A 14,546-nucleotide genomic window follows, 5' to 3' on the forward strand; every position below is an offset into this window, starting at 1 on the left:
TGTTGTACACCTTCAGTTGTTTCAACACTATTGAGTTTTATTGGCATCTTTGAAAAGATAAAGTGATGCTATATATATGGACCTATTTCTTAAAACTCTCTTCTGTTTTATTAATCAATTTGTCTAAATGTGAATACAGATTCTCTTAATTGCTGTAGGTTTATAACCCTGAAATTTGGCAGTTTTGAGTTTTCCAACATTTGTTATTCCTCAGGATTGATTTACTTTTCTAGGGCCTTTGTATTTTCATAGAAATTTTAGAACCAGCTCCCTAATCAACATAGTTTGCTGAGATTTTATTGGGGTTCACCCTCCATTGTTTTTTTTGCTGGCCAAGACCTCCAGGATAGTTTGAAAGAAAATAGTGATTATGTACATCCCAATCTTATTCCAAAACATAAGGAAATAGAATAGATATAAATTATAATACTATCTCTAGACCCTTAAAGATAAATTTTATCAGGAAAAGGACAAATCTTCATATTCTCATTTCACTAAAAGGTTTTATCATGAAAGGGTGTTTAATTTTATATTTTTTCTGTAATTTTGAGATAATGATCTAAATTATCTTCTTTTTTCACTTAATGTGGTAAATTATTTTGACCTTTTTTTTTTTACTTCTTTTTGAAGGTTAAACCAACTCAGCATTCTTAGGATAAACATCACTTATCTATTACATATTATCTTTATTATGTATTGTTATTTCAGCTTATTTTATGTATAATTTTTGTTTCTTTGCTTATGGGGAATATTGACTGAGGTTTTCTTTTCTTATAATAACTTGTAATGATTGTGGCATTGCAGTGATCTTGGTATGAAAGTATGATTTGGGAGAAGTACTAACTTCTCAGTTTTTCGAAAGAGTTTGTGCAGAATTCATGTAATTTCTTCTTAGCCATTTAGTACAGTTCAGAAGTGAAGTCACTTGAGCTCGGAGTTTTCTTTGATGAAATGTTCTAACTACATACTTAATTTCTTTAATACATATGAAGTTATTTACAATATCTCTTTATTCATGAATAAAATTTGATAGTTTGTGTTTTAGGAATTTGTTCCTTGCGTATAAAATTTTTTAATTATTGCCATACATTTTTATAGTATTCTTTTATTCTTATTTTTAGTATTTTCTATAAACTGTTGTGCTTTTATCTCTAATTTTCCTGACACTAGAAATTTGTGTCTTCTCTTTTTCTGATCAACCTGGTTTATCCCTTTAGAACTTCTCAGAGTAAACTGTTAGTTTTGTTTTCTTTTTTGTTTTTCTGTTACTTTAATTTTCACTTTTATCTTTACTATTTTCTTTCTTCTGATTACTAAGGTTTGATAAGTTGTATAAGAATTGAAAGGCTGATAAACTGATAAGTAAGTAGTATATAAAATGGTAAAAATACTTTGGAAAACAGTTAAGCATTTCTTAAAAGTTAAACACATACTACCATATGACCTAGTCATCCCAATTCTAAGTATTTACCCAATAGAAATGAAAAAAATACATCCACAGGAAGACTTATGCATGAAATTTCTTAAAGGTTTACTTAAAACAAGTCAGAATTGTAAACAACCCAAACAACAAGATGTAGCTAAAAAATTGTGACATAGCATGACCAGGCAGTGGTGCAGTGGACGGAGCGTTGGACTGGGATATGGAGGACCCAGATTTGAAACCCTGAGGTTGCCGGCTTGAGCATGCGTTCATCTTGTTTGAGCAAGGCTCACCAGCTTGAGCCCAAGGTCACTGGCTTAAATAAGGGATCACTCGGTCTGCTTTAGCCCTACAGTCAAGGCACATATGAGAAAGCAGTCAATGAACAACTAAGTTGCCACAATAAAGAATTGATGCTTTTCATCTCTCTCTCTTCCTGCCTGTCTGTCCCTAACTGTCCCTCTCTCTGTCTCTGTAACAACAACAACAAAAAAAATTGTGACATATCCATACAGTAGAAATCTTCTTAGAAAAAAGAAGGAACAAATTATCATTACATGTGACATTATGTTGAATAAAAGGAGCCAAGCAAGAAATAAAAATAAAAAAGAGTACACACTATATGATTCCATTCATACAAAATTCAAGATAATCTTGTGTGAGAGATACACAGCAGTATTGTCAATGGATGGAAGGAGAAAGATGGATGGATTACAGAGGTGGATGAAAAAAACGTTTGAGAATGCTGGAAATGTTATTTTAATTGCAGTGGTGGTTTCACAATTATAGACTCTTTAAAATTGATAATACTATTCAACTTAAGCACAATAATTTTTTAATGAAACTGCAGTGTTTGCTTCTTTTGCTTTTAGAACCTGCAACAAATATTATTGATCAATCTCAAAGTAATTCAAAAAATGTTGTCAAAAAATCAGTGAATCCAGTTTTTCAGTCAACTACAAAACTCAATGGCACTGAAAAAAAAGGTATAAAATTATATCACAACTTTGGTATGCTGATTATTATTTTATCTCATAACTTTCACTTCTATAAGCTCTCTCTTTTACTATTAGCATGGTACTGATTGGTTAGGAATATTAGGTTCTATTCATGAGAATTGAACCCTTTTTCTGAAAGGGTTGAGTTACCTTTGTGCTATACTCATTTTATAATTTAGCAGAAACTAATCTGAATGAACATTTAGCAATTATAATGATAATAATAGCTAATATTTATTGAGCATCTACTGCTGATCAAGTCTTGTGCTAAGCCAGAGGGGAAGGAAAATGAGGAAGTTGGGTGACATAAGATACAAAGATGAATGAGACAATCACGTAAGTACTCATTTTCTAGTGGGCCAGAGAGATACCGTAAAATGAGATTCTGGGTTGATAAATATTATTTTGATTCTAAGCAGTGTATATATTAAGCATTAGATTAGATTGGAATGGATTGGATTGTCTTTCTCTGAAACAAACTTTCTCTGACTCTAAACTTTTAGAACCAACCATTAAATTAACTTCAGGCTTAATTTAAACAACATGTGGAATATTGGAAGAGGAACAAGTTTGTACATTGCTACATAATAAACTCAATTCCAAAATAGTTAAATTTGAGATCCCTGTGAAAGGCATCCTAGGAGGCTGGTAAGATATTGTCCCTGAGATAATTTTCACGACAGAGTTAGAGGATAAAGGGATCAGGGAAATCTGCATTTAGTTTGTAGAAGGCAAAATCTTTTTTCAGAAATATAGTTACTAATGAATGTTTTTTCTCTTTAATGTTGTTCCATATAGAAAGATGAATTGATAACTCAAAAATCAAGTATTTGCCATGATAAAAGTAAGAAAATTAAAAATATAATTTTTTATTATTTGTTAAGAATATAATTATGGTTTCATAATAGTTTTTCAAGTTTAACCTAGTTATAAAAATTATAGTTATTTTAGAAAATAAGGCATGGTATTAAATTATTTATGATTATAGATATTATAATTAGCCCAAATAGTTGAGTAATTGCTTGATAAATATGGCTTTTGAAATTTGCAAAGTGTGGAAGTTAGGGACCCTGCTCTGGCTGTTTATAGCGATAGAGTAAGTTATTGACATATTATGGTTTTATAGGTTCCAGTACAGAAATCTGCCCTGGGGAAGGTCCTTATGGACATAAGTACCATCAACTTCCCCCAGACAATACCTCCTATTTCCCATATCCCTTTGACTGGAAATGTACATTGACTTTTTATGTGCCTTGTTAGATTTCTGGAAGTTACTAAAAAGCTCTTTCATATTCATATCCTAAATATACACACAGAAAATATCAGACATCTCCATCTAGTGACTAATAATCATCACAAATTCAATACAAAATCTTATTCATCATCTTCCTAATCCTACAGTTTTCATCTAGGAACAAAACATGAATTATCTTTAACTCTTCTTGTACTTTGCATCCCATAGTTGCCACTTTCTGTCTAATTCACTTTCCTAATTTCCCTTGCCCTCGATTCTTTTCCATTCCCAATGCTCCTGCCCTTGTTTCTTCCATTCTTTGCTATTTTTGTCCCCTTGTTCCCATATCTTTCTCCTCTTTTTAATCCACCATACATTTTCTGTAAAAGTATTCTTCCTAAAAAGACAGCTTTGATTATTCAAGTAGTTAGTGGTTTTCTATTGCAGACTGAATGAAAAGTTTTCCTGGCCATGGTCTGTGGTTAGTTACAGTTATTAAGCTGGTCATAATATTTAAAAAATTAGGATCAGAGGTTAAGGATTACAGACTTTTCCTTGGAACTGATGGTGAATCACTGGAAATTTATAGACAGTGAACACTCAAAAAGGTCGTATAATCCAGTGGTCTCCAACCCCCCAGCCGCGGACCGGTACCGGTCCATGGGCCATTTGGTACTGGTCCGCAGAGAAAGAATAAATAATTTACATTATTTCCGTTTTATTTATATTTAAGTCTTAATGATATTTTATTTTTTTAAAAATGACCAGATTCCCTCTGTTACATCCATCTAAGACTCATTCTTGATGCTTGTCTCGGTCACATAATACATTACTGTCCCTAAAGGTCAGTCTGTGAAAATATTTTCTGACATTAAACCAGTCCGTGGCCCAAAAAAGGTTGGGGACCACTGATATAATCCATTTGTATATTTCCATAACTCAAGTAAATCCCCCATTGTGGTAATCCAGTGATTGTGGTAGCTCAGCAGGGAGAACACTGGACCAATTTTATTTATTAATATTCACCCTTGTTCCAGTAACATTATCTTATCATATTTAAAGGTATCTCTTCTTTTTCTAGGGTCTACATACATCTCAGCTCAAGATTCAATTATTTCAGGTCAAACTTCACCCACAAGAAATTTTCCCAGATCTTTACAATCTTATTTGAGTCCTACAAAAGTTGAGGTATGTAATATTTATTTTGTCCCAAATGCAAACAGAATTAATAAGGTGATGATCTTATGATCATCGTTGTTATAAAAATATATTCATAGAGTGACCATACAAAATAAATTTATTCCCTGGAATTAATCATGCCATAAGAACATTTTAATAGCCCTACAATAGTCTTCCTAGTGTACAACATGGTAGTTCACAGAAAATACCTGTAGCCTGAAGAAGAAATATCAGTTTGGGTTTCTTTGTTTGTCTTTGACTGGTACTGACAGTTCAGGGACAGCTATACTTTCTCTCCTTATTCTCTTCTGACCATTGATGAGTTACCTGCTGTTGGAAAGTTACCAACAAATATAGGGTATAGATTCTAGATATAACATAATTTTTTTTCCTCTGGGGCTTGCCAACCTGTTATTATATGAGTCAAAATCACATCTTCTATTCCTCTAGTAGCACAGTGTTAACTGGTTCAGCTGTGTTAAAGAGATAATATGGTTTGAAAGAGATACCAATAAACTGGTAACTTATCAAATTCTTTCTGAATGAATTCTACCTGATTAGGGAGAAAACTGGCATCATTTTCTGTGTCCTCACAGACTATATTATGCATCACTTCTATAATGTAGTATTATTATTATATAATTATGTATACTATGGTATGCTTCCCTGTAGTAGTTTTAATATAAATAAACATTTAAAATAAACTTAATGTATTCTAAGAGTCATAAAAATATTTCTTAGTAACTTTGATATTTAAAGTTCTCATATGGCCAAATTTCTAAGGTTATGTTCTTTACTGAAACAAAAAGCAAAACAAAAAAAAACACCTTTAAAACAATATCTACGTCCTGGCCCGTTAGCTCAGTTGATGAAGAGTATTGTCCCCAAACAACAAGATCGTGGGTTTTACCCCCAGTCAGGACACAAATAGGAATCAACCAATGAATATATGACTGAGTGGAACAACAAATGAATGCTTTCCTTCCTCCTCCTCTCTCTCTCTCCCTTTCTCTGTCTCTCTGTAAATCAATCAGTAAAAAAATAAAAAAATTAAGCCCTAGCCTGATGGCTCGGTTGGAGCATAGTCCTGGAGCACAGACATCGCCAATTCGATGCCCCAGTCAGGGCACATACAGTAGCAGGTCACTATTCCTGACTCTCTCTCTGCCTTGCTAATAAAAAGGGAAAAGAAAATGTCTAAATATTTAACTGATTTTTAAAGTAATATATATATATATTATTATATTTGCAATTCATATTGGTCTTAAATAGTATCAAATGTCTACAAATACCTAATTTATGAGAAATACCATTTTGTTAATATAATTATCCATCCTGTTTCCTACATGTTATACACAGGCTACCACGGTCAGAAAATGTATTTCTGAGGGCCTACATTCATCTTTCAGAACTGGTGGAAAAAGGAGAAGTCTATTGCTCTGGATTTATCTCCCTGAGCAGAATGAATTCTTGGACAAATCTAGACAGCTGAATCCCTATGTATTCTGGAAATCTGTTCTGTTTCCCAGCTCTACTTAAACTTTTCTATATTGTTAGCTTTGGTAAAAAAAATAAGCCCGTTCTTTTGTCCCATTGAGTTGATTAACTTCTTTATTAATCAGTGCACTCCAGAGATAGTTAATTTTAAAATACCAGTGAATACTATTGTGCAGAAAAGAATTAACATAACAGGCTTGAAACTGATGTTTTTAGAAGGGCCTTTAGCTAGTGTTCAATAACTTGACTTTTCTAGCATTCTCTAATTGTCATAGAACTTATCCTAACTGAATAGATGGGACACTGTACCTAGACTCTGCAAAGAATATAATATTTGCTGGACATCTGATCACCTTTTGGGAGGCTGGAATTTTGGTATGCACTAAGGCAGGAATGACTTCACAACCAGATTTCAGTAGAAACTTTGAGTGCTAAGTTTCTAATGGATTTCCTGGGCAGAAACACTGCACACGTTTCTGCATTTTTTACTGCTGGAGAAAAGAACATGCTCAAGCACGTCTTCCCACAGGAGGGAGAGCTTGAGGAAGACTGTGCGTGGACTTTCCAGATTCATCTTGTGTTTTTTCCCCTTACTTATCCTAAAGGATATCCTTTAATTTTAATAAATCTTATATATGAGTACAAATACATTCTAAATCCTGTGATTCTTAACAAATCACCAAATGTGTGAACAGGCTCATGGACCTCTTATGATACAATTGTGAAATTTTAAATTCTGAAAATAGTTGTAACATAAATAGCACTAATTATTGTACTTAACTTTACATTTAAGGAAAGTTCTCAAACTCTTAATTTTTAAATATATATATATATACACACACATATATATAATATATAATATACATATAAATGCATATATATTAGTTGTTCAAATCCTGGAAAAACTCTTTTAAGGGTATGTGTTTGTTTTGCTGTTTGGGTTATATAGAGGATATAAATGCTGATTGGCGCGAAAGACAAAACAAGAGATTAATCTGCTTCCATGGATCAGATAAAGACCAAAAATAGCTATTGAGTAAATAATGCAATTTTTAAATTCATTCTTTCAACTAACATTTATTGAGCTCCAGATTCATGCTGGCTATGGTGCTGAACATTAAATAAAAAAAAATCCATAGTTTTTACTCATGGCTGTTACTGTGAAGTAGAGAGATAGGCATGCCAATAACCACAACCCAATATAATAAGTTCAATAAAGACAATAGGTGTGTATACAAACCAGAGCAATTAGAAGACAGTGCCTAGGACTACCTAGGGTAGTCAGCAAAGCTTTTATACAATAGTCATAATTGATATATACTATCTTTCCAATTTAAAAATAAATAGTATTTGTTATAGTATACTTTTTTATGTGTTTTAAATTGAATCTCCTTTATCCTATTAATTATGTTGATTTTTAAAATGCCACCCAAAACTTTTGTTACCTTAAATAATAATCATTTGATCAAATGCATTATTTTTTTTTCTGTGTACCCAGATTCAATGTGACAATGTTTTGTTTTACACTTTTGATTCTGTAGTCATGATAGTATTTAGTTTATAGTTTCCATTTCTCATCATTTTTTTTTCCAGATAAAGGTTGTGCTATCCTCACGAGCATCAATCCTTTATTTTCTGCTGGAAAAGCTAGGAAAAATATTGAATTATTGAATAATTTTTTCTTAAAGGTTTTGTCAAATTTACTAGTGAAATTTTCTGGGCTAGGAGTTTTGTTAGATAGTTTAAAATTACAATTCAAACTTTTAAAATATATGATTATTTAGTTGTTAGTCTTAGTAAGTTACCTTTTTTCTAGGAATTGATCAGTTTGCCTAAATGTTCAAATGTATTAGCATAAAATTATTCATAATGTGTCATTTTATGTACATATTACTTATACCAATATTTTAGTGTTTTTGTTTTTAAAAAAGTTAGAAAATACAGATTTTTGTGTTATAATCACAAAGCACTTATTTCCTTTCTTTTAGGTTAATGACCATTAGAAGAGGTTTGAGGTGAATCTGACTGTTGTTTTGATTTTCATTTCTCTGATCATTAGTGACATTTAGCACCTTTTCATATACCTGTTCTTTGTTGGTTTCTTTACTTGGAAAAATAGCTATTCAGCTCTTTGGTTCATTTTTAACTAGGTATGTTTTTCTTTGCTATTCAGTTGTATCCCTGTGTATTAGATAATAACAATTTATTGTATATGTGTTTTGCAAATATTTTATCCCATTTCATAGTTGATTTTAGATTTTGATAGTTTTTACTGACTTCCCAAAGTATTTTAGTTTGAAGTAATTCAACTTGTTTATTTTTGCTTGCATTGTCTTTATTTTGGTGACCAATTCAAAAAAATATTTGAGAAGACTAATGTCAGGGAGATAACCCTCAAAGTTTTCTTCTAGGAGTTTTATAGTTTCAGATCTTATGTTTGAGTTTTTAATCCATTCTGAGTGGATTTTTTTTTTTTTTTTTGTATTTTTCTGAAGCTGGAAACGGGGAGAGACAGTCAGACAGACTCCCGCATGCGCCTGACTGGGATCCACCCGGCACGCCCACCAGGGGGCAATGCTCTGCCCACCAGGGGGCGATGCTCTGCCCCTCCGGGGCGTCGCTCTGCGGCGACCAGAGCCACTCTAGCGCCTGGGGCAGAGGCCAAGGAGCCATCCCCAGCGCCCGAGCCATCTTTGCTCCAATGGAGCCTCAGCTGCGGGAGGGGAAGAGAGAGACAGAGAGGAAGGAGGGGGGGGGCGGGGTGGAGAAGCAAATAGGCGCTTCTCCTATGTGCCCTGGCCAGGAATCGAACCCGGGTCCCCCACACGCCAGGCCAACGCTCTACCGCTGAGCCAACCAGCCAGGGCCAAGTTGATTTTTATGTACACTGTAAGATAGGGGTAGTTTTATTCTTCAGCATGTACTTGGTTCTGTAGTTTCCCCAACATCATTTACTGAAGAGATTATCCTTTCCTCATTAAATATTCTTGACTCCTTGTTGTAAATTATTTGAGTGTGTGTGTGTATATATATATATATATATATACACACACACACACACATTATTCTTGGCCTCTCTATTCTGTACCATTGGCCTATGTTTATATTTATGTCAACATAACATTGCTTTCATAATTATAGCTTCATAATATCGTTTGAAATAAAGTGTGATGCCTTTAACTTTGTTTTTCTTTCTCAAGATTGTTTGGCTATTTCAAATCTTTTGTAGTTCCATACAAATTGTGGGACTGCTTGTTTTATTTTGTGAAAACTGACATTAAAATTTTGATAGGTACTGCATTGGGGTAGATCCCTTGGGGTAGTATGGCCATTTTAACAATAGTAATTTTTCCCTATTACTACAAAAAATTTCTTTCCATTTATTTGTGTTTCAATTTCTTTCATCAATATCTTATATTTTTAAGCATGCAGAGCTTTCAATTCCTTGTTTAAATTTTTTTGTGATGCTATTTAAATGGAACTGTTTTCCTAATTTCTCTTTCTGGTAGTTTGCTATTGGTGTACAGACATGCAACTGATTTTTGTACTGATTTTGTGGCCTGTATCTTGACTGAATTCCTTTATTAGTTCTAACAGTTTTTTGGTGGAATTTTTTGGGTTTTCTATATATAATATGTCATTTGCAAATAGAGACAATATTCTTTATCTTTCTGATTTGGGTATTTTTTTTCCTTGCCTTATTGCTCTAGCTAGCATTTCTAATACCATTGTGAATAAAAGTGGTGAGACTGTATTTTTGTCTTGTTCCTGATCTTAGAGGAAAATGCCTTTATCTTTTCACCATTGAACATGATGTTAGCTATAGGCTTGTCCTATATGTTTTTTAATATATTAAACTACTCTGCATGCACAATTTGTTGAGAACTTAACACAAAAGGATATTGAATTTTGTCAAACACTTTTTATGCATCTAGAGAAAATGTGATTTTTATCCCTGATTTTGTTAATGTCATGGATTATACTTAATCTTTTCCTTTTGTTGAATTATCCATGCATTGTAGGGATAAACCAACTTGATTATGGTGTATGATCCTTTTAATGTACTGTTAATTTGATTTGCTAATATTTTGTTTTGAATTTTGCATCTATGTTCACCAGGGATATTGGCCTATAATTCTTTGTTTCTCATAGTGTCCTTGTCTGAATTTGATATCTGGGTAATGCCAGTCTTATAAAATGAATCTGAAACTGATCCCTTATTTTTTTAGAAGACTTTGAGAGGGATTGGTATTGATTCATCTTTTAGTGTTTAGTCAATTAATCACTAAAACTGTCTGGTCCTGAATTTTTCTTCTTTTAAAGATTTTTTTTATTACTGATTTAATCTCCCTACTAGAATTTGGTATATTAAGATTTTTGATTTTCTAATTTATCGATCTTCATAGTTGGAAGTTTCTAAGAATTTATCCATTTCCCCAGGTTATCTAATTTTGGATGATATAATTATTCATCAGTTTTTTTACGATCCTTTGAATTTGTGTGGTATCAATTGTATTGTATTCACTTTAATTTTTATTTTGACACTCTTCCATTTTTTTTTTCTGGTAGGTCTAGCTAAATCTTTGACTATATATTTTTTAAGCACTTATTCGAATAAACTTTTCATCAATTTTTTAGGCTCTAATTTATTTATCCCCACTCTGATCTTTGTTATTTCTTTTCTTCTATTAACTTTAGAATTAGTTCGTTCTTTTTATTCTAGTTCTTTGAAATGTAAAATAAGATTATTTAAGATCATTTTTTCTTTTTTAAAAATTTTTTATTGAATTTATTGGGGTGATATTGGTTAATAAAATCATACAGGTTTCAAATGCACTATTCTAAAATACATCATCTGTATATTACATTACCATAAATATCCCTTTTAGAACTGCACTTCTTGCCTCCCATAATTTTTATATGTTAGGTTTCCACTTTCAATTGTTTTACAGTATTTTTAATTTGTCTTCCTTTTTTTTTTTTTTGTATTTTTCTGAAGTTGGAAACAGGGAGGCAGTCAGACAGACTCCCGCATGCACCTGACCAGGATCCACCCGGCACGCCCACCAGGGGCGATGCTCTGCCCATCTGGGGCATCGCTCTGTTGCAACCAGGGCCATTCTAACGCCTGAGGCAGAGGCCACAGAGCCATCCTCAGCGTCCAGGCCAACTTTGCTCCAATAGAGCCTTGGCTGTGGGAAGGGAAGAGAGAAACAGAGAGGAAGGAGAGAAAGGGGTGGAGAAGCAGATGGGAGCTTCTCCTGTGTGCCCTGGCCGGGAATCAAACCCGGGACTCCTGCACGCCAGGCCAATGCTCTACCACTGAGCCAACTGGCCATGGCCTAATTTGTCTTTTAATGTTTTCTTTGCCCCATTAGTGTTCCCACAAGCATGTTGTTACCACATAAATACAAAGGATCATAAAAAAAACTGGTGAATAATTATATCCCCCAAAATTAGATAACCAAGAAGAAATGAATAAATTCTTAGAAACTTCCAACTACAAATATCCACATATTTATGAATTTCCCTTTTCTTTTGTAATTCTAGTTTTCACCACTGTGGTCATAATATTTGCTTCATATAATTTCAATCTATTTGCATTTATTAAGATTTGTTTAGTTTCATGTGCAATTAAGAAGAATGTATACTCTTTTGCTGTTGGATTGAATGATTTGTATATGTCTATTAGGTCTACAATGGTAATGTTTCCTTACTGATGTTCTACCTAGATGATCTAGCCATTGTGTCCCACATATGTCTGGCTGGGACCCATCAGGCATACCTAGTAGGGGCATTGCTCATTTGTGACCCAAGCCATTCTAGTGAATGTGGCAAAGCCATTGAGCCGTCCTCAGAACCCCAGCCAACCCTGCTCCAATGGAGCCTTGGCTGCAGGAAGGGAATAGAGAGACAGTGAAGAAGGAGAGAGGGAAGGGTGGAGAAGCAGATGGGCACTTCTGTGTGCCCTTCCTGGGAATTGAAACCAGGACTTCCACACGCCAGGCCGATGCTGAGCCAACCGGCCAGGGCTAGTTAGGCATTTTTAAAAAATCTATTGAGCTACTCTATTTCATTTGAATAAAGAATTTATCTTATTTACATCTAAATTAATTTTTGATAGGTATAAATTTGTATTTGCTATTTTGTAATTACTTTCTGCTGATTTATAATTCCTTTGTTTCTTTATTTCTCTTTTCCTCTCTCTCTTTTTATATAGTTACTTTCTGTAATGATGTTTTGCCTCTTTTCTCTTCATCTTTTGTGTATCTATTATAGAGTTTTTTTTCCATGAGGTGACCGTGACTCACACATAAAACATTGTATTGGTGGAAGAGTATATATTGGTGTAAGCTCATAATAATTTCAGATGCATACAGAGCTCTGTGTTGTACACTCTCCTCATTTTATGTTTTTCCTGTCATAAATTACACATATTTATATTTTGCATATGCTCTCTCAGAGAGCATCTTTGTGTCCAATATTTTGTTTTCTTAAATTATGTACCTCTGTTTCATTAATATCAGTTTCCTGAGCTTTATCTTGTTCTTTTTGGAATATATGCCCTTGTTTCATCATTTTCCTTGACTCTTTGTGGGCTTCTACTTATTAGGTAAAAGAGCTAACTCCCCATCTTGACATAATGACCTTATGTAGAAGTTAAATCTTTTTATTCAGCCTGGCCCAAGATCCTGGTTGTCTCTTTAACCTTCATAGTTATTCAGGTCATGATCTTTCTTCCTAAAGTATATTCATTATTTATAAATGTCACTAGTGAGTGTAATTTGGGATTTAACTTTCAGATTTTATTTGATAAAACCTGTATTTTACCTATATTTTCAAATATACCTATGGCTAGGTACAAGTTCTCAGAAACAGTTATATTTTTAACAGTTTAAGGATGCCATTCTACTTAAATGTTCCAATTTTTGTTCTTAATAATAATTCCATATGTAAGAGAAACCTTTCTTTTCCCCTACACATCTAAACTGCTTTTAAGATCTTTTGTTTTTAGTATTACTATGATGAGCAGCTCTGTTGAAGGTATTTTTCTCTTCTTTATTGTCTCTCCCACTTTTTTATTCTTTTTTTCTAAATCACTATCTATGACATTCTATTTCTCTTCTACATATTCTAATAACTCCCATGTTTGCCATTTCTCTCTGTTACATTTTAGTTAGTTTCTTCAAATTTATCCTTCAATTTACCAATTCTCTCTTCAGTTATACCTAATTTATTATTTTATCACTTCAAATGATTTTCATATTTCTTTGTATATTAAATATTATGAACATATACATATATAATAAAATTTCTGAAGTTACATTTCAAATTTGACTAGATTTTTTAAATAAGTTCTTAATACATTTCTGTGTTTTCTAATACCTCCTTTATGTATTTAACCATATAAAATGCATTGATTTTATACTATAACTGGTAACTTAAATATCCCCAATCTTTGAGATCTAATTATAATGTATGTTGTTTTCTACTAACAGGCATGGTGTTTGGTTTCTTTGTATTTGTGTGTGTGTGTGTGTGTGTGTGTGTGTGTGTGTGTAGAAAGTGTTATTATTGATCAATGTGGGGCCATTTTTTAAAGAAATGTTTTGTTGGGAATTGTATTTGTATAGCATGTATTATTCCTTACTCTATAGAAACTCATTAAATTGAACTCATTAAATATGCTCAAATCTCTGAATAATAATTACAGTTCAATAAAGTTGTTAAAACTTTTTCAAATGCTTCTGCTAGGCATCTGGGAGAGCAATTAACAGATTCACTTTAAATTAATCTCTCACATGGAGTTTTATGGACCATAGCATGAATATGATCCTCAAAGCCACATAAGAGATAATCTGTGCTTATGAATTCTAAAGAAATATTTTTATTTTCTGTCTTTGTCCTCTATCGACAGCTGAAACCAAGACGTAATTTATTTGTACTGCAACCTCTATGGCGTAACTTTTTTAAGGTAACTCTTTCATGCAAGTTGTAGCTTTTTAAGATCCAGTATATTTTTAGAGACTCAGTATTTTGGGTTATTTTTTATTGAATTTAGTGAGGGTGACATTAATATAATTATGTAGATTTCAGTTGTACAATTCTATGATACATCATCTGTACACTGTATTGCATGTTCACCACCCCATGTTGAGTCTCCTTTCATCACCATTTATCCTCCTTATAGCCTCTTCCATCTGCTACCCAGGCT

The 14,546-nt window shown here is 33.0% G+C and overlaps 1 pseudogene; it reads left to right on the top strand.

The window, feature by feature from the left end:
• Positions 1–4,219: 4,219 nt before the first annotated feature.
• Positions 4,220–14,546, top strand: part of LOC136379011 (fibrous sheath-interacting protein 2-like) — a 122,058-nt pseudogene continuing 111,731 nt past the window's right edge.

This window comes from Saccopteryx leptura, chromosome 7 (assembly GCF_036850995.1).
Source record: "Saccopteryx leptura isolate mSacLep1 chromosome 7, mSacLep1_pri_phased_curated, whole genome shotgun sequence".
Classification (NCBI taxonomy): domain Eukaryota; kingdom Metazoa; phylum Chordata; class Mammalia; order Chiroptera; family Emballonuridae; genus Saccopteryx; species Saccopteryx leptura.